Here is a 22740-nt window from a genome sequence, read left to right on the forward strand (position 1 = left end):
ATCCAGGCCTTCAGGCTTACAAGGTGAGCACTGTGCCTACTGAGCTGTCTCCCCAGCTAGTGAGAAGATTCTTGTCAGGAAGATTAGGTATTGTGGGCCCCAGGACTACCTTCCATGGATTTGTTCCTTCATTTCCAACCCAAAGAATGTGGTGGGACTTGCCTTCCTCCTGTTTACAAAATTGTCCTTTCTATGGATTTGCTATTATATGTGTTTATTTTTATTTTATAGAGACTTGAAGAACCAGTGGGCTTATAGGCTGGATATTATATTTCCCATTCCATCTCTATTAAAAAAGACTTTATTTATTGTTTATTTTAATTGTATTTCTAGGTGTATTTCTCCCTCATGTTTGCAGGTCTCCAAGGCTAGAGAATGGGGTCTACAGACTTTCTACAGTTGGAGTCATAGGCTATTTTGATCAGCCTGATATGGATGCTGGGAACTGAACTTGGGTCCCCTAGAACTCTTAACCACCAGCTCATCTCTTCAGCCCCTCATCTCTATCTTTCTTTCAAATGACAAATGCCTTCTTATTCCCAGTGACCTCATTCTGGACAAAATTGGGCCCTTGTGGCTGAGGCCAAGCTTTTACTGTGACTCGGTTTCCTGTGTTCTGGAAGAAGTCCTTTTTCTTAATTAACTGTTGTTCTTCTTTTGTTAAGACTTAAGTGGTATTAAGGTAAACCCTCATGTTCTCCTGTAATGGCAACTTGGCCCTTGCCATGAGTTGGAAGGACTCCCAAGGTGAGTTATGTTCCCACAACTTCCCAGCAAAGACCAGTGCTCTCTGCTCCTAGGTGCAAGCACAAAAACACTCCTCTCCCATGTAACAATAGTAGCTACTTTCCTGAGGACAGGGATACCTGTGTCAGGAACACTGTATTTTACTAAAGAACAGGATATCCTGGTAAAGTCCACGTTCTTTAGATGTTCTTGTTATGAGAACCATTAAGGTTCCCTTTGACTGATTATGGCCTTGACATACTCTCTCTGCCTTTGAAACTCTCCCCTACTTAAGACGTGCAAAGACTCATTGGATGGCTTGCAAATTGTTAGAGAGACCCAAGTTTTCTAATGTGAGTCTCATGGAAGATTTCTCAGAGAGAAAGTTTTTCTGACTGACCAAAGTGAAGTTGTTTCCATGTGTCCATCTCGGGTGAACTTTTGCCTTATGCTGGTCTTAATTGGGTTATTTTTGCTCTTGACATACATCTTGATGTTTACATCTGACAGCTCTAGAATTTCTGGTTTTCTTTGCAGCTCTACTTCTGGACAACTCAACTTTTGTTCTTCCTCCCTCCTTCCCTCTCTTTCACCTTTATATGCCACCTTTTGGCCTCCCCTTCCTTTTCCTCTGTCTCTGTCACTCGTCTCTGCCTGGTCCCTGTCTCTCATCTCTGTCTCTATCTCTGTCTCTCTGTCTCTGTCTCTCTCTCATTTCAAGGCAGAATATAGACTTTGTCATATCTATAAATAGATTCTGACCCAAAGAACATTCCCCATGCATTTTTCATATGCTGTTGTTGTGTGGCTGACTTTGCTTTGAGAAGTTTTTAATGAGGTCACCATAAGTATTCGGTGGGGTGGCTGAAAAGCAAAGCCCAGTGCTGAGGAAATGCTCCAATGGCGACATATACACCTTGCCAGTGTGAAGACCTGAGTTTGATCACAGAACCCATGTAAAAAAAACATGAGGGTCACTAAAAACCATCGCATTCTCGGTTTCAGAAAGCTTGCCTAACTTGCAAAGAGCCCAGGCAAGCTCCCCAGCAACCCCCAGATAAAGAGCCATGGCACAGCTATGTGATCCTAGTGCAAGGCTGGTGGAGAATTCCCCTAGCTTGGCAGCCAGTAATCTGTTTGGCCAACCTAGCCTACTCCAAGCCAGTGAGAAACCAGCATGAATAATGTTTTTAAAAGATACGTAAAGGGGTTGGGGATTTAGCTCAGTGGCAGAGCGCTTGCCTAGGAAGCGTGCAAGGCCCTGGGTTCGGTCCCCAGCTCCGAAAAAAAGAACCAAAAAAAAAAATACGTAGAATCTGGTCTGAGGAATGACAAGTGAGGTTGTGTTCTGGCCTCTGTGTGCCCCATAATACACACACACACACACACACACACACACACACACACACACACACACTAGTACAAGGACATGCACACACACGTATACACACAGCACACATTTACATAAAAGCAATGTCAGCACTTCTGTAAAGATCCAAATACATGTATATTTGGAAAAAAACATTGAGCTGTAGCTCTTTTCACTCCAGTTAATATATAGTCATTTGCTTTGCAAAATGACAGTACAACCAGGAAATTGTACCCACTTGATGGTATTATGACTCTACTCTATTGTACTCATGAAGGAGAGAATGTCTGGGGGCCTCCAAAGTTGCAGTTTCCACCTAGAATCTGGCTCAGATTCTAAATCTGGTCAGCCTTCAGGAGTGATTAACGAGTGACTTAATACAGACCATAGTATACAAGGGTCAAGCCCTGTGAGTTCTGGAATCCAATCCACTGACCTGAGGGTATAGCTCAGCTTAGAAGCTCCAAGCATAGTCCTCATGGGTTTTAGTTGATTACTCCATTTATGCCTGAGATTCATTACATAGCATGAGGATGGGGTAGTCTAACGTGTTTGCACACAGACTGCAGGTAAGATGCCGTGAGGATCATAGCTAGCTATCTTCAACTGGTGAATTGCTTTAAAGCAGTATTTGCAGAAAGTGATATATTCTATGAGGCTCATGAAACGAGAATAAGCCAAATTAAAGACAACGCGTTACACTCGGAAGCTTTGTTGTATAAACACCGAGGAGGAGCGGAGGCAATCAAATCTATTATGCAAATTTCAAATGAGTCAAATTATGACAACTTAATGTTCCCATCTGTACAAGATGAATCAACCTGCCTCTGGAGCCACAGATAGAATGAGGAAAGGGCCTCCCAGGTCTGAGGTAAGTCTCATTAGTTGTTCAACTTGTTCCCATTACTCCACATCCCACCCAGCCTTCCCTTACATCAAGACCTCCAGAGCCATGCACAGTAGCTACATCTGATTCTTGGTGTCTTGTGGGACCTCTCACAAAGGCTGCTATAGATTTCTTCTCTGATCCATCTCGGGGAAAGAAGATCTTTATTCCCAGTTTGCTGATGTGGCTGGGAGATTCAGGGTGGCCTTGACATTTCCTCTGATATGTCAAAGTGCAATGAACGAACCGTGCCTAATCGGGGTCTCAAAACAAACTCACTTAGTACAAGGAGTAGGGTGTTTCAGCGATGGGTTGATGAGGAGTGAATGGGTCCCTGTAGGCAAAGGAGAGTTGAAGATGTTTTGACCCTGCATTGATTTATACTCCAGCGAGGGAACTTAAGGAGTCGGTGGTGTATATATCTTTGACTTCAGACCTGCTTGCCTAGACTTTTTCTTGTGGGAACAGAATGCAGAATCAATAGCACTGCCTTCAGTTTGTTGAGCTTTTCTCTCGGCTCACTATTCTTGCTTCTGGTTTACACATCTGCAAGCCAGTCAACAACTCAGAGCTAATTCACCAAATGACTGTTTCTCCAATGGCAAAGATGGCAGCGACCTGTCCCTGACCTTCTGCTCTCATTCCAAGATACTTTGTGATGAACGTTTTTCTCCATTGCCTTCCTAAGGCATGCTGAGGAATATTAGCAGGTCCCCTTCATCCTCCCCTTTCTGTTGCTACCTCCCTACTAGGTTGACCACAGTCAGTGCTGGTAGGTAGACCGTACTCTGGGGTGCCCCACACCGTATGTATGTGAACACCATTGTTTGGACCCAGTGGGTTATAAGAACAAAAACGGAGGTTATGAATGGGGAGGGTGAGGAGTGGCATGTGGGGAGAATTTCGAAGGGCTTGAGGGGGGGAGGACATGAAGTGGGTCAAATATGATTGAAATATTATATGTGTGTGGGAAATCCTCAAAGAAGAAATAAAATATTTAATTAGAAACAAATACAAAAGTATCAATAAAAGGCCTCTATCTCTTGTCCTTGCAGACTCTCCCTTGGCCTCCATATCTCATCTCCCTTTTTTCTTCACTCCCCTGCTCCCCCTGTGCTTTCTTACTCCCCCCTGCCCCTTTGTCCAGTAGCTCCCACTGGAATAGGGCAGTTAAAGAAATTCAATGTTCCTTAAAGATGTTGTAATGGGGACAAAAAAAAAAAAAACCAAACAACCAAACAAAAAAAACCCTCATAGGTTCTACCTAAACAGTTACGTGGTGGTAAGAGAGCACCAGGTCCTTCAGTACTGGGAGGACGGACAGCCCACTTGACAGGGTTCACTTCTGGTGAATTTGCTGAAGCATCACCTCAGTCCCAGTAGGGGTGAACAGCGCTCCCCAGAGTGCTGAGTTATGCAGCAAGTGAGTGGAGGCGGTGTCTCTGGGCGTTCTAGAATACTCTTTTTCAGGACATGGTTTAGCAGCATAGTTGAGGGAAGGTATTGTGCTCACTGTGATAGCTAAAGTTGAATGCTTTTCTGGCTTTGAAATGAGGAAAATGATTTTGTCTCCAGGTTACGCTGTAATAGGCGAAGCTTGTGAAGAACTGTAAAATGTTCTCAGTTTAGAGATAAACTCCTCAATTGCAAGAAAAAAGAGAAAGGAACATAAGCAAGGCAGTGATGGTCACTAGAGAAAAGGCAGATCACTGGCCATGTGGGGATAGCAAGGACACAGAGCTAAGATGACCCCGTAAGCCACTGGTGTCCTTTCTACTGTGTGCATGGGCATCTGGCCTCTGAAAGGACTCTCCATAGTAGCTGCCACAGTATGGAGAAGCCACTCTCTAACCTAGAATGTAGGTCAGAGTTCCTGCAGGCGGGGTGGACCCAACCTCTAGCTGCAATGTTCATTCTTTGTCCAACTGTGCCCTGCCCTAACTGAGATCTCCTGGGAGCTTTTCAATAAACCATTTGTACAAGGGTCAAAGATAACTTGTTTGTACAATGCAGATGCCACCTGGGTCCTGAGGTCCTGGGAAACTAGGCTCAACTTGGCTTGAACCCTAGTTCCATGACCTGCGGTTATCTCTGCCTGCATCTGGCTCCTCTTCAACAGGCTTCTCTACTTCTTCTCCTGAACCTCTTCCTGTTGACAATGTCTGCGCTCTCAGTGGTTTTTTGACTTATTAGCGGAAATGTAGTAATAAACTTTGCGGGGTACCTCAAAAGTAAGCACACCCGTAGCAGACATGCAGAGACTTAAAAGGGAACCGAAAAAAAAAAATAGAAAAGGAAAGAGAAACAAATGACTGAGAAAGGCTGTGCTGTGGAACAGAACCTGGGTTACAGAGCAGACAGCTGGTAGATTTGCTGGTGACGCACGGTGGCCTTTGTTCTGTTTATTGCTTATTACAAAAAAAAAGTTTTAAGTTTAAACAGTGATTAGTTCTAATTGTCACCTTGATACAATCTAGAATCACCTGGGAAGACAGTATCAATGAGGGATTATCTTGATCAGGTTGGCCTGTGGATGATTATATTAATTAATATGGAAGACCCAGCCCACTGTGAGCGGCACCATCCCCTAGGTTTGGTCCTGGGCTGTATAAGAGTGGAAAAAAATGAACTGAGACCTAACCCCATTCATTCATCCATTCCTCTTTGCTCTTGTCTCAGGCCTGACTGGCTACATCAAATTCCTGCCTTGACTTCCCCCTAGTGATGACCTCTCACCTGGAATTGTATGCCAAATGAACCCCTTTCTGACTTGAAGTTGCTTCTGTCAGGGTATTTTATTCCTTTACTCTGTAAGCAGCAAGGCAGGTTTGCAGGCTTCAGGATCTAATTCTTCTGGGTGTCTCCCAGGCAGGTATTTTTCAAACCATTCATTTCCTCAATTGCAGACTTTCATGATCCCGAGGAGAGACAAATTACTGACTCCAAGGAGCTTCGCCAGCAGAAAGATGGCACTCGGTGGCCTTCACCGATGGGTTTCCAGTCTGTTCTGGGATGCAAAGAGCAGAACTGAGACATCTTCAGACATCCATCTGCCCTGATGGCATGGCTAGTTGGTTCTTGCTGTGACGAGAGTGAAACTGTCTTTTGAAACACCTGTTCTTCAAGCTCCATGGCTGTGTGGGACTCCTTAGATGCTGAGGTAAGAATAAAAAACAAACAGAATCCTCTTTTTTTGGAGCGGGGGGACAGGTTCTTACTCTACAGTCCAGTCTGCCCTTTGTATGACTCAGTTTGTGTAGACCCTTGAACTCATGACAATCCAGAATGGTCAGTCAAGCTCCTGGATGCCTGATTGCCTCCCCAGACTCCAGAACACAGCTTTGCTGACTAGCCGCATGCCCCAACTCTTCAGATATTTCTGGGGAGTTTTTGCACTGACTCCTGGAGACACTTGACATTAACTCTGTCCATTTGCCTTCAAGTTTCACATGCAGAAAAGGGAAACATGCGTTTTCTAGCAGACTAGAACAGTCCTGAGTGTTTCCTGTGAATGTCTCTGTGTGGTGTACCACAGGTCTGTCAGAGTGGGAGGAAACAAAGGGCTTGGACTCAAACAGGACTTCCGGAATGTTCTTTCAGACGAGTTGTGCTTGGTCCAAACTGAAACTTGGATGGGTTTATTTTTTTCACCTGTGAGTTGAGACTGTCGCTGTTTCTTGTGTTCTCACAGGACGTAATTAGTCGCATTTCCCACTGCTGTGACAAAATGCCCGAGGGCAGCGATGTGAGGAAGCTAGAAGGTTTATTTTGGCTCAGGATTTGAGGGTAGAGCCCATCATGGTGGGAAACACACCATGGCAGGGATGTGAAGCTGCTGGTTGCCTTCATCCAGTGAGGAAGCAGAAACCGATGCCAGTGCTCAGCTCCCACCTACTTTTTACTCCTCAGTGTGTAGAGCAGTGTCGCCCACAATCAGGGCTGCTCTTCCTTCTTCCCTTAGCCCTCACAGACTTGCCCAGAGATGTGTCTTCCAAACCCAGCCATTTTGACAGTAAGTATTAACTATCGCAGGGACTAAAATCCCCCCCACCCCCTGAAAGGACTATTAAGTAAGCATCAGGCATGATACCACTCACCTGTATCCTGTATCCCAACCCTTAAGAGACTGGGGCAGCAGGAGGGTTGTGAGTTCAAGGCCAGCCTAGGTCACTTGGAGAAACCCTATCTCAAAGAAACAAAACAAAACAAAACAAAACAACAACAAAAACCCCGGGGGCTGGAGGTTTGCCTCAGAGTTAAGAACATGTGCTGCTCTTCCAGGGGAGCTGGATTCAATTTCCAGCACCTCTATGGTGCTTCATAACTCTGATAACTGCAGCCTCAAGGGATCTGAAGCCCTCTTCTGACCTTCCTGAGCACCAGACATATAGGAGGTGCACATACATATATGTAGGCAGAAACACACACGTAAGATAATAAAACAAATGTTAAAAAGTTAAAAAAAAAACCAAAGAGTTAGCAAAACCCAGACAAAAAAGTCATAATCAGGATAGCTGAACAGGCTGTGAGTTTCATCTCTCTGCCCTCAGCAAGATATCCTAAGGGAGAAACAGCAAGGACGACAGGGTGTGATAAGATGAAATAATCATATTTTGCACTTAAGTAAAAAACAGTTTTAGATCATAGATCTTCTTCCTACTTGCTGTGCAGTGTTGGGCAGGTTTCATACTTGCTAAGGTTTTCATTTTCATATTCAAGGCTAAAGGGTTAGATAGACGAATCAATGGTCGAATCAAAGGACGGGAGTTTGGTTCCAAGAACTTGAGGGTAGCTCATTTCCATAGGAACAGGGATCTGATGCCCTCTTCTGGTCTCTATGGGCACTGCACTCAGGTACACACACACACACACACACACACACACACACACACACACACACATTTAAAAAGAAAATAAGGTCATTGCACAACACAGTTAAGGACAGTTACTTGTAAGTTAATATGAGGGTTAAATGAAGATGATATTTATGAAGTTCCTAGAAAATATCTTACACAGATCAAAAAGACCAAGAAGATGAAATTGCTTCTGTTTGAATTATAGTTTAACTACTTACTCATAAAAATGACTAATATTTTCACGTTAACACAAGTGAAACTTCTGTGTAGAGATGTATTGATTTCTCTAAAGCTCTACTCTATAAAGAACGCTCTGAAGACAGGGATGGGATTGTGGGCAGTGTTTGGTATCCTGGCTTAGAGTTGACCCTATGCTATGTACTCTGGAAGTGAACACTTCTTTATTGTTTTTAGTGGTGCTGAGAATCTGGAATTTCCAGTCCAGAGAGACGCCTCGGTGACTAAAAGTGTATACTGTGTTTGTAGAAGATCTCAACACGTACATCAGGTAGTTCACAACTGTCTACAGCTTCCGCTCAAGGGGAATCTGCTATTCTCTTTGGCTTCTCCAAGAAAATGAATGCATTGCATAGATACAACACACACACACACACACACACACACACACACACACACACACTCATATGTACGTTTAATTTTTTAACTAATTAAAGTTTATGTGCATGTGAGTTTTGACCGCATGTATGTTTGTGATTGGTCCAAGCTCTGCTGGAGGCTGTTGCATTGCTGTACTTAGATTATCGACGGGATGATAAAGACAGTGGTCACACCTGCCAATTCCAAGGACACAACACACAATGCAGCCCTTCCTTTTTGGCTGTGCCCCCAGGAGAGCTCACATAACCTCTCAGAGTCCTCCGAAGTTGCTTTCTCAGGCATTTTATCAGCGGTAAGAAAAGTAACTGTATCTTGGGTATTCTGAGCTTTTGGGCTAATAGCCACTTATCCGTGAGTGAATACCATGTGTGTTCTTTTGTGACTGGGTTACCTCACTGAGGATGATATTTTCTATTTCCATCCATTTGCCTAAGAATTTCATGAAGTCATTACTTTTAATAGCTGAGTAGTACTCCATTGTATAAATGTACCACATTTTCTGTACAATTACAGACCACATGAAGCTCAAGAAGAAGAAAGACAAAAGTGTGGATGCTTCATTCCTTCTTAGAAGGGGGAACAAAATAGTCACAGGAGGAAATATGGAGACAGAGAGTGGAGCAGAGACTGAACAAAAAGCTATCCAGAGACTGCTGCTCCTGGGGATCTCTATCCCACATACAGTGACCAAACCCACTGGTGATGCCAAGAGGTGCATGCTGACAGGAGGCTGATAAAGCTGTCTCCTGAGAGGCTCTGCCAGAGCCTGACAAATACAGAGGCAGATGCTCACAGCCAATCATTAGACTGAGAATGGGCTCCTAATGGAAGAGGTAGAGAAAGGACTGAGGTAACTGAGTGGGTTTGCAACCCCATAGGAAGAACAACAATATCAACCAACCGGACCCTCCCCCGACACCCAGAGCTCCCTGAGACTAAATCACCAACCAAAGAGTACACAGGGAGTGAGTGGCCCATAGCTTCAGCCACATATGTAGCAGAGGACAGGCCTTGTAGGGCATCAATGGGAGGAGAGATCCTTGGTCCCGTGAAAGCTCGATGCCCCAGTGTAGGGGAATGCCAGGGCAGGGAGCTGGAAGGGAGTGGGTGGGTGGGGGAGCACCCTCATGGAGGCAGAGAGTGGGGGGATGGAATGGAGGGTTTCCAGAGGGGAAACCAGGAAAGGGAATGACATTTGAAATGTAAATAAAGAAAATATCTAATAAAAGAAAAAAAGGAAAAAATAGAAAAGTAAGTGACTGAGGCATATGTGTGTACATGGGGTAGGATTAAGGATATCTTTTTAAACTTCGGTCTACCATCAACCTTTCCAGCTTTCATTATTTCAACCATATTTACCACCAACAAACTACTTCTGTATCTTAGCTTTTCTGCTAGCGCATTTTAACTGCGTTTTGTGCATTGCCTCCTCTTTAGTTAGAGTGAAATCGGGGGTTGAGTTTGGGCTTTTGCTCTGCTATCTAATCTGAAACAGTTACAACTTCCATTTATTTTTTTGTCCTATTCTGATATGATAAATATCTTCCCCGTGTGGGAGAGCAATATTTACACACTACTTCCTAATGGAGTTTGGCAATCTCTTATTTCCTTCCTCCGAAGCTCTTCCAAACTCCACATGTAAGCCATGCCAAGAAAGAGAGCTGGAGGACCCCAGAGGTTACCAGTGAGGAGGTGCTATTGGGAGATGTCCCTCCAAAGGGAGAAGACGGGTAGCTGCCATAAAGGGCAAGCATTGGAAAATCACGAGTCCAGGCACGTGGATCAGAGCTCAGAATTTCTTGCAGTCTAGCTTCTTCTGCCCAGCACTGGCACAGACAGATACCTGTGTGATCCTCGGAAATTCTCCCAACTTCTAAGCCGTACACACCAGTTGACTCTCTGAGACTCTGGATCCTGAAGGACTGAGGTCTGGGTGACTTTCACCTTTCACCGTGCCCGTAACTATCTCTTCCAGTGGAGTACTCCGGGCTCTTTTCTTTGCCCTTTGTTTAGTTTACTCACAGACAAATGATTCAGACTCCCTAGGATGAATCACCATATAAGCACATGATAGCTTCTGCTTCTCCAGTTTGGGGGAGCAGCTGGGAAAGATGCCCATGCTTTTATTTGAACAGTATCCAGAAGTAAGGCAGAAATCTGAACGTCTAGGGAAGTGGGTCCTTTTTGTGTCTTTAGATTTAGCTCCTGACAGAATCCACTTTAGGGATGCCCCAGAGTTTAGGATGGCCTTCAGATGTGGTCAGGATGTTCTCTTCCAGATCTTTTGGGAGAAGCAGGCTGAACATTCCTGTGACACATACCACCATTTCTGGCATCCTCGGATGTGTTTGGGCAGAATCACAGGATCATATCTTAGGGTGATTCCTTCACACTCAGGCATCAAGTCCAGTTTAGGAAGAGGCAAAGATTTAATTCCCATGGGCTGTTTATGGATGAATTCTCACCTGTGGGTAAAAGTGCATACTCTAGATGGTGTGTGTGTGTGTGTGTGTGTGTGTGTGTGTGTGTGTGTGTGCAGTTTGAAGCACAAGCATCTTCCCCTGTTTCTACCTACCTTATTTATTTGAGACAGGATTTCTCATTGAACCTGGAACTCACTCATTCAGCCTGGCTGACTGGCCAGCAAGCTCTGGAATCCACCAATCTCTACCCCGTGCTCTGTCATGACACTATGCCTGCTTTTTTATTCTGGGGACTTAAGTCGAGTCTTTGTGCTTATATGGTAAGTATTTTACAACCAAGTCATTTCTTCAACCCTCTAAATTTATCTTCATGTTAAAAAGAAAAGTCTTTATGTGCGTTTATGTGTGACAAAACTCTAGCAGCTATCTGAACACACACACACACACACACACAGACACACAGACACACACACACAGACACACACACACACACACTTAATATCCAAAACACAAAATGGTACAATTAATAGTACTTTTGAAACTTATTATTAATGTTATGAACTTTCAATTAACTGAATGAATGAATAGAAATAAAACATGACCCCTCGAACAGATATTAGCTATAGTATAAATTTAGAAAAACCTTACAACTTTCCTGAGTCGGGCTATATTTATAAATTTTAAATAATAGTGATATAAAGCAGAAAATAGAATTTAAGTTACACTAAGCCCTTAATCAATGGAGGATTGTCTGTGGTATTGTTCTTCATAATGTTAAGTAAGACAGTATTGAAAATATTTAATTTTTAAAATTTAAAATTTAAAAATTTTTTAAATTTAAAATTGTGTGTATGTGTGTGTGTGTGTGTGTGTGTGTGTGTGTGTGTGTGTGTGTGTGTGTGTGTAACCAGTGGGCATAAGAACAATGTTCAGGATTTGGTTCTCCCCTTCCACCATGTGGGTCCTGGGAACTGAACTCAGGTGGTCAGGCTTAGCAGCAGGTAGGTGTCTTTCCTCTCTTGGCCATCTTGTTAGTCTCTGTGTCTAATGTTTGTATATTTATGTCTTGGTTATGACTCTCTGCGGAGAAAATGTCTTATTGAGGAATTATGCCTATCTCATGAGACTGAATGAGTCAAAGGCAGAACGTCTGCTTTCCAGCTTACAGACATAAAGCCAGTGCAGTGTCACAGCTCTATCCTTGACCAGACAGACACGGAAGTCTGAATGATCAGGCACCATGTGCATTCTCATCCCCTCTGCTACATGACTGGAAACATTTGTAGCTACGTGGACTGCCCCAGCTTTGCTTGTTATGGACAGGAAGAGTGGCTGCCATCTTCATTGTCCGTAGGCAAGAGGTGAGCTCCCTGAAATGTTGGTGCTCCTGCCTGTACCTTTACAAACTGTTCAAAACAAATGGATTGCAGCTGTTGCGTTATTAAAATCAAAACTGTGCAAATGAAGAAACCCCTCATATGGGACCTTGCAAATAAACACAGGAAAGGCAGAGGACTGTCTATAGGGAAGAGTGTTTGTTGGCGTTTACTACAGGATAAAATCAACTGGTGATCCTTGGGTGTGTGTTTCTTATGTGTGACCCAAAGGAATAAAAAGAAATGTATTGGCAGCTGGAGATATGGCTCAGCACTTAAGAACTACTCTTGCAGAGGACCCAGATTTAGTTCTCAGCACTGACATGGCATCCATAACCATCTACAGTCTTAGTTTCAGGGGATCTAATGCCCTCTGATGGCCTCCTCAGGTCCTGCATGCATGTGATGCCTTTATTTATGTGCAGGTGAATATACATGCATAAACATACCATTGAAAAATAAAATAGCCAGTCAATAAATGAACACTATTAGTTTATTTTGTTCCAGGAAGGATACATTGACAAAGGGCAGCTTCATGGAGAGTCAGTGTGATTGTTTCAAGAAACAACATAAGCTTCGCACCATAGCTGCTCTCTAGATAGTCCTCATCTCAGAACTGTCTCTAAGACTACGCCTGCATTCCCCTATCCAACATCACACCAACATTGAATGAATTCATTTCCAGGTGAGTGACAGCTCACAATGCTGGTGAATTATCTTCACTCCTGTGGAAAGGGGGCTGAGAGGTCTCAGGGTAGGCAACAAGTTATTTGCATCAGGTTATTGGCATAAACAGATTTTTAAAGGTCTCCTGAGATACCTGGTGGGTACTTCTTCCATGGATAACTGTTTCTACAGAGTATCAGAAGACAGCGAAGACATCCCTCCAAGAAAAGGAGGAGTAACATTGAAGGCATTTTGAGTCCAATCAAAAAGAATGCTTCAGCTGAAGAGAAAAATCAGCACATTTTTAGTAAATTTCACTTGGTTGTAATTTTAAAAATGTAAGAGAGGATGGTGCCCAGTGGTACCCAAGGCAATAAGAGATCCTGAATTATTAGACACTTGGCTTGGGATCTGAGCAGTGCTATTTCATGGATAATAATGGTGTGTGTATATGTGTGTGGCTTTCATGGACCAGATACCTCTTAGTCAGTTTGTCAGCTTTTGGCAAACGCGTAAGTGAATCCAGCTACCATTGATCGAGCCTGATCTAGCTCAGCTCACCCATGGATTCATGGACTTAAATCAAACTCAACTCTTATTTTCCTGGAGACTTACTAGATGCTAGCTGGCTAGGAAGGGATGAGGGTAACTGAGACACATCTCATTCTCCAAGTGCTTGGCATAGACTTAATTTCAATACAGAAATGTTAGCACAAGAACAAACAGTAAATGGTTATGGAGACAAAGCCTTGGTTGGGGCCATTTGTAACTCAGAATCTGTGTGATCAGTCCAGGCATGGCACATAACAAGAGCTTACATTCATGAACAGAGCACCCGGTCCCTTTATAAGAGTGGCCTCAATACTGTGGATCAAAGATGGACGGCTATGGCTGTCCATGCAACCTGCCACAGTATATAAGCCACTGCTGGCATCCCAGCAGAGACCTATCACTTTCCTAGTGTAGAGTAGGCTAGTGAGAGTTGAGTCCTAGGAAGGTAGGCTCTAAGGGTGAGAAGCTGTCTGCAGACTGAAAATTCAGCTCCAGAACCCTTACTGGGCCCTGAGCTTTGGGTATGAGGCCTGAGCTCTGGCAGTCTCCAGGACACACCAGCCTTCCCCTGCATCTCTGACTGATCAAGGTCAGGTAATTGCCTGTTTGCCCCATTTCTACTGTTTAGATACCAGGACACCTCAATTTCTCACTCTGTAGTTGAAAATGAATAGTCTTGTCTTCCCAGGGAGACCTTATTTATCACAATGGAAAACGGCTCATCTACCCAAGGTCACCGCTCAAATTGAAACCTGAAACACATCTATAAGTGAGTCGCTGTCTCAGAGCCAAGTCTTCTGACAAGGCCAGGGTGAGTCGTGTTCATAGAAAGAGCTACTTATACAGAAGATACTGTTTTGATCCGCACCCCTTGCTGGCAAGCTTAACAGGAAGATTGTTGGAAAAAGCATAGGGAAAGAAAGGTCTTACTGAATGCTGGGGGGGGATTCTTTGCTTTTAAAACAGTGTATGAGTTGCCGACGAGAGCCGCTGAAAGACTATGGGGCTTTGGAGGAAATAAAGAGTTATTTTAGGAAGACAGAAACAAGGACCAAATGTTGGACTGGGGAAATTCATTACAGACATGTCATTCATTATAAATGAAGAGAAACACAGCAATCTCCTAGCACCCAGACCCAACACAGCCATGTCTGCAAACCCAGCCCACGGATGCAGAAGGGATGTGGTTTGATTTGTTCTGTTTGGTTTTAAGGGGCAGGATTTGCCCTCACTGTCTCCTATCATTCCACGAAGCGTTAGTTTCTGGACACTGATTTGCTGGACTGTATTTAAGGTAACATCTCAGAGCACAAATAGGGAAGCTATCTTTCCGAAAGACTTTCTCCTCAGCTGTAAGGGGCCTCAGGAAACGGCACAGTCCTGGCAAGCCCTGCGTCCTTCCCAGATCCTACTCATCACCACCTCTGCATCATTACTGGGCTGGAGAATAAGAGGAATATGCAAATCTGCCTGTACAGCTTGCCTTTAGGCAGAAGCGATCTCCAGAGCCCTCAAGCCATCTGCCATGGTCAAGATTAAATGAGAAGAAGCTCAGGGGCAGAGACCTTTCCATTCCCAGAGCTTAGCATTTGGCGTTAGTTCCCAGATCTTGTTGATTTTCAGAACACTCAGCACTAACTGTCCTTCATATCCACCACGTGGCGCACTCACAGCTTCTTCCTGCCCCTCCTAGGAAAGCTCAGTGAAGTTCGCATTTCTCCTTTGGAATTGTCTCCCTAGTGACCAGGAGAGCGGTAGCTCAGAACAGCCACTCAGTACTTCTTGACCTAATCGTCATCAGCAAGGCCTCATACCCGTTTAAAGGTTGAATGAAACATATCTACCAGACACACCAACATATTAACATGAGTGCCTCTGACCTATAAGAGGCGGTAGGGAGAGTTTGGCAAAGTGTGTTCATGTAAACCATGAAGGAAAATGATTTATGACACTCCTCAGATGCATCAAACTAGAGGCAATAGCTGATAGTACTCAGCAGTCCAAAGGATAAGTTTGCAAAGGGTAGGTCCTTGAATGGCAACAGCAAGCAGGGATGCCTACTAATGTCACAGCAAACATGTGACAACAGCAAGGACCAAACTCCTGCTCCCACTGAAATGTGGGGCTTGTTTGTTATGGAAGCATGGTCTAGCCCACCCTTGCTGATACATACACCATAAGACTTAGAATGCTACCTTGAAGGGGACAATACTATACTATTCTATACTCCATTTACTGACATCCTAAAGTTACAAGACAAAGACAGCCCCGCTCCCCAAGCAAAGAATACATGCAAACTCTTCAAGACCCTTGATCCATATCTGCCTTCAATAAAGTATAAAATAATTAATGGCTATTTGCAGCAGATATCAAATTGTTTATCATCCATCATCAGGGTTTTCAATCTTTATTGTAAGGTGAATCCTTCCTGCAGTGTCATCCCCAGTAACCATTCATAGAAACAGGAAGGAACCTTGGAGGTCAACTGCATTCTCCAGTTGATACTTGTCACTCTGCCACTAAAATTCTGATTCTGCATTTCCCTGGGTCGCCTCTGCTCATCACTTGAACTCACTAATCGTTCTGTCTCACCTGCACACATCTTGCTCCCAAACATAGACACTGTTTGGTTCCTCCAGTAGCCAAATCTGCCCACACTCCTGCAGTGTGCAGTAAAAGACCCACTCCCGCCAGAGCTAAGATACATCTCATGGGGATTCTGGAGTTGCCTGTCTTCTTCCCCCTGTAAGTAGCAAACGTCTTTTTGCTTTGTGGCTCACATGGTCCTCCTCAAGATCATTCGATACCTGCTGCAGCGTAAGCAATTTTAGACATCACACGTCACATGTACTCTGGTAAAATATGATATATGGAATACAGGGAGCCACACTGGACAGCATCCTGGTCTCTGGCTTGCTGAGCCTTGGATTATAGTATTCTAGTCTGCTTATTGTTGTTTTGATAAAGACAATGAGGGAAAGCAGCTTGGGTGTGGAAAGGGTTTATTTCGTCTTACAACTCATGGTCTATCACAGGGAAAGTTAGGGCAGTAACTCAAGCAGGAACCTGGAGGCAGGAGGCAGCATCCCTTCATAGTCTTTGCAAGCTGAGCTTGCCTGCCATAATTGTTTAGCTTACTTTCTTATACCATCCAGGCGACCTGCCCAGAGGTGGAACTGCACATGGATCAAGTAAATGTCTCACAGACTTGCCCAGAGCCCAGTCTGACAGGTATACTTTCTCTGTTGAGATCTCCTCTTCCCAGCTGACTTTGGCTTGTGTCAAGCTCTATCTAACCAGCTTGGCTAGTATGCACAGGGTCTGGAATGTGAACCTGTCTAACATTAATTATGACGGCGTAGACCTGTAAGGCTAGTGCTCAGGAGGTGGAAGCAGGGGGATTCAAAACTCAAGGTCATCCTCTGCACATAACAAATTTCACAAAATTTTGTGAAATGTTCTTTCACAAAAAGAACATTTTTTAAAAAAAAATCCCCTTTTTGTTTGTTTGTTTGTTTATCTAACTACCTTCTCAACTTTCTCCTTTGTCCCGACTCTGCCTTTCCTAGGAGAAGGAGCCATTTATGTGCGTTTGAAGTCCAGGAGGAAAAGGGTCAGAAACACAGGCAAGCATGCAAGCTGGTGTGCACCGCTCTCTGTGTTTGTTTATTATGGCCGTCAGGCCTCCCAGGGAAACCAACACACAGTTGGCTGGAGAAGCCACAGCTGAATACACTCAGGCGAGGATTCCTGGGAGCCATCATTTCCACTGTAGGTTGAAAGTCAGATATTTTGTGTGGCTCTCAGCTCCTAGTTGCTTCTTGCTTTTTGAAAAAGAGGAAGTCAACAAAATGAGCAAGTTATTTCCAAGTGGAGTGCCTTCCTCCAGCTCAGAGGTCTATGGAAATTACAAAGTCCAGGGAAAGGAGCCTTGTTCAGAAGTTCCAAATGTTCTTGGAGTGGTTTTTACCAGTCCTGAAAGAGCCCCACGTGACTCACGGAGCAGGACTGGAATAGCCCCACGTGACCCATAGAGCTATCACCAAGTTACCTTATTTGAGACTTTTAATCCAAGCAGTTTATAAACACAGGATGCTTTCCAAAAGTGTTCCTCCCTTTCTCTCCCATTTATGGAAACAAAAGCAAATGTTTTACAAGGGCAGAGGCACTGAACTCTTCTTCTTTTGCTGGATGCCTGAGGAGCCCTGGGAAAGTATGGAGTAGGTAGAGAGGGAGGAAGAAACTGGACCCTGGCCAAGCTGGCCCTGCTGCTTAATGGTGCCCCAGATGTCTGAAGCAGCCTCAACAGATGGGCCAGCGCTCTTTGTTTGAATTTGAAATTATAAGTAGAAACATAAGGCAGATGTTTGCCTCCCTCAAAGGGAAGAATATTAAGAAGGAAGGCATTTAGAGAATAAGGAAGCCAAAGCCATTGTCCTAACTTGCATTGAAGTTTCTCATTCAAATCCCCATTAGGAAACTGCCCCTCTCTAGTCAGAAGTTAGGGCCATCGCTACCTTCTTTTGATGGTTAATGTAAGCTACCAACGTGGTTCGATTAGTCATCTAAGAGGCATTCCTCTGGGCATGACTATAAGAGCATTACTAGAGATTTTTAACTGAATACAAACCTACCATGATTGGGGGGCTCGGGACTATCCAGAGTCTGGGGCTCTAAATGGAAGTAGGCAAGAAAATGAGCTGAGTACGAGCATTCATTTCTTCCTGCTTCCTGACTGCGGATGCGCTGTGACCAGCTGCTTCAAGTCAATGACCACCGCGCTCTCTCTACCCCAGACAGCCTTCCATGTCAAAATAAACTCCTTTTCCTTAGGGTGTTTTCATCATAGTGATGGGAAAAAGAAAGATAACCAATACATTGACCTTGTTTGTGGGTGACAGAGGAGACCCTCTGCCAATTCGATCTTGGGTTGACACCCTGGAGAGATTTTCTAAAAGGATAGTGTGCCCTCCTTTGGCTAACAACACACCGTAGAAACAGTAGGAATTGAACCTTGGTGGTCAGGCCTGGTGGAAAGGACCCTTTACCCACCGAGTCATTTTGCTGGCCCAGGGTGTGGATTTCAGAGGTTAATAAATAAGATCAAGACAGAGTGGCATCGTTGTGGGTTAGCAATGAGGCCTCTCTTAAAAAGAACTCCTGGAGGTCTTGCATGGGCCCCTCTCTTCCCAACAGGCAGACTACTCTGATTGCTAAATGAATTCTTCAGGGTCTAACATGACAAAATCTTTATTGTTTTAATGAGCGAGTCTTGGGTCTTTTGATTCCAATAGCGTCTGCAGATGTAGGCTGTGGGAGTTTATGTACTGCCTCAGGAGTGGTACTGTACCAAGCTCTGGCCTGCAGCTTGATTCTACTTGAGGGTACAGATTCCTGTGATCTTCCTCCATTCACTTCAGAGAAAAGGCGAGCTGTAAAGCTGTTTTCAGAAAGACTACAGGATGCTGGGACCACAGACCTAGTACGGTATCTCTCAAGATGACAGGATCCCTAAGAGGTGGGAATGACTATGTCAAAGTTGACTGTGCTTTATACCTGGTGCACAGGTTTGTTCTCCAACACCATACACGATACATCCTTCCTTTTTATGGTAGTGCTGCCTCTGGACCCCACTTGACACTTCTTGGTGGTCCACTGAGGTTGAACTTGCTTTGAGACACATTCTTCTTCTCCCTCCTGATGTTCAGACTTGACTGGACCATCAAAAGGCAGTTGCTTTACCCATTCATCCTTTCTCCAGACCATCTTATGAGATCTGGCACTTTTCCTCTTGCTTGGCTAAATGATGACTGGACAAGGACATCACATCCAGTTCAGCAGAGTACAGGACTTTCCACTTGTTCCAGAAAAGAGGTGGGGAAATAATCCTACTCTCTTTGTTCTAGGTAATTTTTATCTCAAAAAATTGTGTGTGTGTGTGTGTGTGTGTGTGTGTGTGTGTGTGTGTGTGTGCATGTGGTGTTGGGTAAGGATCGAGCTGAGTGTGATGTCTTTGGGACAAGGAGAAGTACATGACTCCCATCTAGAAGGTTCAATAAAGGCATAATCTGAGAGGTTATTTCATGCCAGACTCTTGAGAAAGATGACAGAGAGCCAAGCACGTAGCACACCACAGTAGCACACAGCAGGGAGCATTCCCTGCCTTGACTAGCAGAAGAAAAATGAGATGTTGTTGCACAAGGTCCTTTTGGAGTGAGAGTTAGAACACTGGGGAGTACGGTTTGCACTCCCCAGGAAGCAGCCAGGAAAGACTCAGCCTTAGAATTCGAGTGTGGTTCTCGGAGACAATGTTAAGCACCGGGCCACTTACTTGCTTATATCCCAGCTGTGGGATTGCCAGTGACCACCCATTTTACATGACTAGATGGCGGTTGCCATAAGAAGCTAACAAATCCTGATGCAAGGGGCAGCTAGCATGCCACTCCAGTGTCTCCCTCCCTCCTTGTGGGTTATCTTCCATCCCAGAATAAATCCTGAAAATTTCAGTCTCCCAATCTCAGCTGAAGCATCGCCGTGGTATGCTTCTCTCCAATCAGCTAAGATCTAATAACAACGACTATAAAATATCAAGTATCCATAAACTGCTTGCTACAAAAACCATGAGGAACTTTGGAGAGATGGCTTAGTGGTTAGGAGCCCTGGCTACTCTTGTTAGAGGACTGAGGTTCAATTCTCAGCACCCACATGATGGCTCACACCATCTGTAACTAGTTTCAGAGAAATCGAATGCCCTCTTCTGGATGCTCTTGGTACCAGGTATGTGAGTGGTACACAGGCATACAGGTAGGCAAAAGACCCTACACATAAACAAAATAAAATAAAATAATAAGAAACTAAGGAATCAAGAATGGGCAGGGTGAACGTGGGGAACATGGGTAATAAAAACATTGAATCTTGATAGAAATTCTGAAGTAACTTAAACAACAGAACCTGTGTTGAGCTGGATTCTGAGTGAAGATTGATGGCTAGAGACAGGGGCACTACTTGTGTCCCAGGTAGACAGAAATTCATGAATCTGAAGCCTCCAGATGTAAGAAGTAAACAGAGGGCTGGCTCTGGAAAGAGTCACGTTCTCCATGACTTACTTGTGTGTGGGCCTTGGTGATACAGGATTGTTAGGAGAACAGCTCTTAGAATGATCGTAGAATCATTCACCTGAAGTTGACTACGCCAGTCCACTCACAGTGCGAGAATGGCTGATTGCAAGGCTGTGGGAAACTCTAATTATTAGGAGGCAAATTGATTTACTGTCCTCACAAATGTGTCTCCTCCTTGTAACTTCTCAGGATGAGAAATGACTCTTTGAGAGGAAAAAAAATAGAGCTTTCCTCAGCATGCAAAGGGTGAACCAGGAGCGGATTAGTGAAGGGCAACTACATCAGAGAGAGCCCGGAGCCAAGGGCAGTCACGTTACCCAACACTGCCACCAGAGCGCTCGCTCTGGTTCTAATGATTTATTCAGCATTTGAAACATCCAGCTCTCTTCAAATATTTATAACACTTCCTGGTTGCTTTGAGGCTTTTAATAGGGCAGAATAAATCTGTAAGTATTGAAAAATTGTCAGCAAATGGGCCATAGTGTGAATAACCGAAACGCAAGCTGTAAGGCTGTAGCCATTTGCTTTATTTTGGCCAGAGAAAAATGTTGCAATAATCTTTTCCCAGCATCACTGCTTTGGATGAGTTTGCCTCTGAGTTTCATTAATCAGGGGCTCTTTAATTACGTGATAAAACTCCATTGACAGGATGATGCTCTGTCCACTCAGCAAAATGTTAAGAGAGCTGATATTTGTCTTTCTCTGTGTGCTGTTCTCACTCAGCCCAAGGCCTTGATGGTGCCCCTAAAGTCAAGGAGGGTTTCCCCTCATCAGTCCGACCTCTTTGGAAAGATCCTTGCAGGTGTATGTCTCCTAAGTCTACTTAAGTTGATGAAGATTGGAGATTGTCCCTCCACTGTGTGTGCCCCTCTGTCTCTAATTCATGTGCTTCGCAGGATGACTGACCATGTGACCGTCTTCGGGTCAGTCGGAATGCAGAATGCCCATAGTTACTGTTCTGTTTCTTCTAACATTCACCTTTCTATAACTTTCCCACATGGCTAAGGCACTGCTACTCAGCTTGGGGGAAAATATAATCTCCTTCAATCTTACCCCCATCTTGTCTTTAAGTCATTGACTTAGTTATGTCTCTTTTCCCACCCCTACAGAACTTGATGAAAGAGATACCTTGTCTTAACTGTGGATCTATTTGCATCCCTTTCTTTCTGTGTTTGTGGGTCTGTGTGTCTCTCTGTCTCTCCCTTCGTGTTCTCTCTCTCTCTCTCTCTCTCTCTCTCTCTCTCTCTCTCTCTCTCTTTCTGTGTTTGTGGGTCTGTGTGTCTCTCTGTCTCTCCCTTCGTGTTCTCTCTCTCTCTCTCTCTCTCTCTCTCTCTCTCTCTCTCTCTCTCTGTGTGTGTGTGTGTGTTTTGTATATATGGGGTTTATTAGGATGGCTTACAGACTATGGCCCAGCTAGTCTAACAATGGCTGTCTAGCAACAGAAGGTCCAAGAATTAAGTAGCTGGTCAGTTCACGAGGCCGGGTGTCTCAGCTTGTCTTTAGTATACACCAGAATCTTGAAGAAGAAGTAGACTCTAATGCCAGTGCAGGAATAGACTTGCCAGTGACAGGGAGACAGAAGGCAGGCAGGAAGGTATTGGGAGCACTTTCCCCCTTCTTATACGTCCTTTATATAGGCTGCCAGCAGAGGATGGCCTAGATTAAAGGTGCATCTTCCCATCTCAAAAGATCTGGATTTTAAATGTGAGTCTTCCTACCTCAAATGGTTTCACGAAGAAAACTCCCTTACAGATGTACCCAGAAGCTCGGGTTTTAGTTAATTCTAGATGTAGTGACCTCGACAACCAAGAACATTCATTACAACTATAGAATGTCTGTTTGCTCTGCTCTCTCTTGGTTCCCTAAATGCTGGCACTCCACCTCACCTGCTGTGCGGATTGTGCTTGCTCCCTCCTGATCAGGAATGACTGCGTACCTCTCTACTAAGGTCCAGAATATGTGTCTAGTACCCTTCTCTGCAAGTGATTGTTTTATTCTGTTGTATTCCTTCCTAATTAGTAAATGTGTGTGGTGGTTTGAATATACTTGGCCCATGGGAAGTGGTACTGTTAGGAGGCGTGGCCCTGTTGGAGGAAGCCTGTCACTGTGGGGTGGGCTTAGGAGGTCTCCTTTTTTGTTCAGGCTCCACC

The 22740-nt window shown here is 44.3% G+C and overlaps 1 long non-coding RNA gene across 4 annotated transcripts in view; it reads left to right on the plus strand.

Annotated features, from left to right (window-relative positions):
* The window catches only part of LOC102549861 (uncharacterized), a 30693-nt gene extending 21017 nt beyond the window's left edge, over positions 1-9676 (plus strand). For 2 of the 4 annotated variants that reach the window (XR_015628088.1, XR_015628090.1), the window contains 3 exons: positions 5888-6141; positions 8252-8345; positions 8969-9676. This is a non-coding gene — a long non-coding RNA (uncharacterized LOC102549861). Of the gene's footprint in view, positions 1-5887; positions 6142-6672; positions 6994-8251; positions 8346-8561; positions 8748-8968 lie in introns of all 4 variants that reach the window. The other 2 variants (XR_015628089.1, XR_015628087.1) reach the window with 2 other exon arrangements.
* Positions 9677-22740: the final 13064 nt, after the last annotated feature.

This window comes from Rattus norvegicus, chromosome 8, assembly GCF_021556685.1.
Source record: "Rattus norvegicus strain SHRSP/BbbUtx chromosome 8, alternate assembly SHRSP_T2T, whole genome shotgun sequence".
Lineage (NCBI taxonomy): Eukaryota > Metazoa > Chordata > Mammalia > Rodentia > Muridae > Rattus > Rattus norvegicus.